Source organism: Apis dorsata, unplaced genomic scaffold (genome assembly GCF_000469605.1).
Source record: "Apis dorsata unplaced genomic scaffold, Apis dorsata 1.3 scaffold_50, whole genome shotgun sequence".
In the NCBI taxonomy this organism is placed as follows: Eukaryota; Metazoa; Arthropoda; class Insecta; order Hymenoptera; family Apidae; genus Apis; species Apis dorsata.
In genome coordinates, this window is record NW_006263351.1 from 841549 (window position 1) to 845033 (window position 3485).

Consider the following 3485-nt stretch of genomic DNA (forward strand, 5'->3'; position numbering starts at 1 on the left):
CGCAATTCTCTGTATTTAAAGTAGTTACGTATTAAAAGTTCCTTTTATATTTAATTACATATTCCAGAATTCCGGTCCGCGTATCGCGGGACCCTTCAATTTCATCTCATTTCTATGCAAGCTTTTCAAACATCCACGCGAACCCCCGGCCTTATTCATCGGAACACTGGGCGCCCTTATCTTTTTGCACGCTTTATGTTTTAATGAAAATTTTCTACTGTGCCGAAATTTTCTCCAGATATTCGATTTAACGATACACTTTTACGATAATTGTTCCAACGAACCAACGATATGTATATTCCATGGATCGCTTTTAATTTTATTTTCATTATATTCTATATCTCTAAACAGGTAATATCGATAGAATTTTAATGAGATTGATTAAATATATAAGAGAATTCCGAACGTATTGACAATTGAGGACCTTGCAGAAAGAAGAAAACTATTCATTTTTCAATTATTACGAGTATCTAAAAAATTTATATTATTATAATTTCTATTTTTATTAATAGTTTTTGATTTACACATAATATATTTAGTGTAAATCAAAATTCGATATTGTGTAATTTAAGTATAAATGCGATGTGTAGTAAGATTTTATTAACAAAACAATAAATTGTAAAATGTAATTATATTTTTAACATTTTAAAAATCATTTATTAATAAAATTCATAAATAATTTATCAACTCAACAATTGTGATGTAATATGTGAAAATATATATTTTTTAATGTTAAATCAAAGCAATAATTTTATAATTTTAAGCAATTTTTCTTTAATTCCTTCTTAATTTATTCTCTTTACAAGGTCTTCAATTCAATCGCCATCGGTGGCATTGTACTTGTCACTAATAATTCTTTTGATAAAGGAATGATGTAAGACGTAAATATAACAACGAAGAAAAGCGGCTGAGACGGCAGCAACGACTTTTCGAAGTTTCGCTTTCTCAGCGGAACATTCTTTCCCCGATAAGATAATATTTCCGCGCGAAGAATTTTAAATAGCTCGTCGAACGGGAATCGACGCCTTTCGTCGTCACTTCGTATTGCACGATCAGATTAAAACTACTCGTTAATTGTGAAACGATAATGAAAAATCCAAATAGATTCATTAGCGAATTAAATTTTCGACAGATTTTGCAATCATTACTCTTTTTTTATTTATGTATGATTATATGATTAATAATATGATAATGCTATATTCGTATTGTTGTAGACCAACTCTTATCTTTAATATTTATCTTTGTTAAAAATTCATTTGCAATTTAATCTATTGTATTTATAGTATAATGATATTAAAATGTTATATCTAGAAACAATTCAAGATTTTATTTTGTCATCGTTTTAGTCATTGAAATTTCTATTGAATAAGTTTGAAATACTAATAAAATGAATAACTAAAAGCGTCATCAATTGGAGTCTAAAGAAAAACAAAACAAGATTGAAATTCTTCGAAACGATAACTTGCCAAAATACTTGAGGAAAATTTGTTTGCAAACAATTACTTTATCAGAACTCACAAAAGAAAAGTCATCGGCGTGGAATTTCTAACAGTCGCCAAATATTCGAGACTTGAAATATAATAACTGCCAAGAATCGCGTTGAAACTAATTTAATCTATCTACACTTCAAAACAGATGCTTAATTTCATAATTATTATCTGAGATATTGATTATATCCTATAAACGGTTAATAACGATTTTGAATCGATCGAACATTATCGAAACGTAAAGAAAACGTTTTAACGCTAACTTCAAATGCATGCTCGATGTTTTTCGAAGATTTATATCGCAACGAAACACGAACGAAACGCGAGTTTATCGATTATGCAGTTATCCGGGAATTTTTTTGATTTGTAATTACATCACTATGAATCTTGGATATCGACAAATTATCGAAATTTTCGTGAAAACGAATTGAAATAAACTAAATAGAAGATCGAGAATAATGAGAAAAAATAACGAAATAATTATTGAATGAAAAGCAAATACCACTCGCGATATTGACAGAATTGGGACACATATCGATTGTAATCACGAAAATAACATTTAATATAATATTTTAGTACTTACATAAATTGTGAGCCGCAATGTTGCGCTCCGTCGGCAAGTCGCAGAGTAGTGTATAGTATATCCAATAATCCACAAAGAATAGCGTAATACTGCACTGATAAAACTTTCACTTTATGCTTTTCTTTTTCTTTTATTTGCCAAATAATCGGCTTTTCTTTCAAATCACTGATTTAAATCACACTTAAAACAGTCGCACCACTTGTAGGTTTGAACACACACCTCACGAAACACCACAAAACAATACGAAATTGAATCAATGAAGAGTACTCGATGCAGAAATTGCTGGTTGAATAGCACCGGTTTCCAATGTTTGTGCGTACGTATATAATCGCCTGGTTATGTATCCAAACGAAGAAAACTCCTTACTGTAAAAGCACGAACGTTATTTTCGATCACACTGCTAAGATAGTTGAAAGAGAACTGACGTGTTCGCGGAACAGGCGCGCGTTTTGTTCCGTGAACTTGGTCAAGACGAAAGAAATCGACTCTTGCAACGAATCGAATCGTATCGAATCGAGTCGTTTGGTATTATCGAAACAAATTGCGTCGAAAGCGCGAAAATCGCGCGAACCACACTCCGAAATCGGTGTATCGCACATGAAAGACGGGAAAGCAATGCGGCACGAAATTCACACAGAGGCACTGCTAACGAGACGAAAATGACCGATCGGCCGATCCGATGGAACACGAGCACACACGAGAACGCGACTACCGATGATCGAAGATTCTCGCTTGCAACCGACAAACGAGAAGGACAGAAACCGAAGACGGATTACGTATAGAGCGCACGCGCACGTTCTAACGCGCTTTCGTTACGTAAAAGAAGTGCGCGTTGGTTAAACGTCACCACATCAGGATGGTACACACTACGCGGCTTCGTGTAAAAGGTATAGAGAGAAGTAGTCGGAGAACCAGGTATATTTTACCGCGGACGCGAAAGGCACCGTGTGCTAACCTACTTCTCCTTCCGTTGACTGAAACTCTTCGCACCAACAACGATGACGACGACACGACAACGTCGAGACCCACACGGGTGGCACGGTACACGCGGCTCGTTGTCTCTCCTCTCCTCCGCACGCGCGGTCCCTCGCTTCTTCGACTTCGCTGTTTGTGTCACCGCGACACCACGAAACCAGAAAACAAACAACTGCCGTCGAGGACGCGTCTTGTTTGCAGGAAAGCTCGACTCTTTTTCACTGGGCGGAACTCGTTGTCGTTGCGGGGGAAAAGGGGGACACAGAGGGAGAACGAGGGACACACATACACACAGTGGCGCGCGCGCGCGTGCTCACGGGAGGGAATGAGAGAAAAAGAGAAGGAGAAAGAGAGAAAGAGAGAGAGACAGCGCGGCAGAACGACACAATCCGACTACGACGGAGGTCCGACTCGAACTGAGCGCCGAGCGGCTGATCGAG

The 3485-nt window shown here is 36.7% G+C and overlaps 1 long non-coding RNA gene across 1 annotated transcript in view; it reads right to left on the reverse strand.

Annotated features, from left to right (window-relative positions):
- Window positions 1-3479, reverse strand: part of LOC102674512 — a 292632-nt gene extending 289153 nt beyond the window's left edge. Inside the window, exon 1 of the long non-coding RNA XR_420739.1 lies at window positions 2071-3479. This is a non-coding gene — a long non-coding RNA (uncharacterized LOC102674512). The remainder of the gene's footprint in view (window positions 1-2070) is intronic.
- Window positions 3480-3485: the final 6 nt, after the last annotated feature.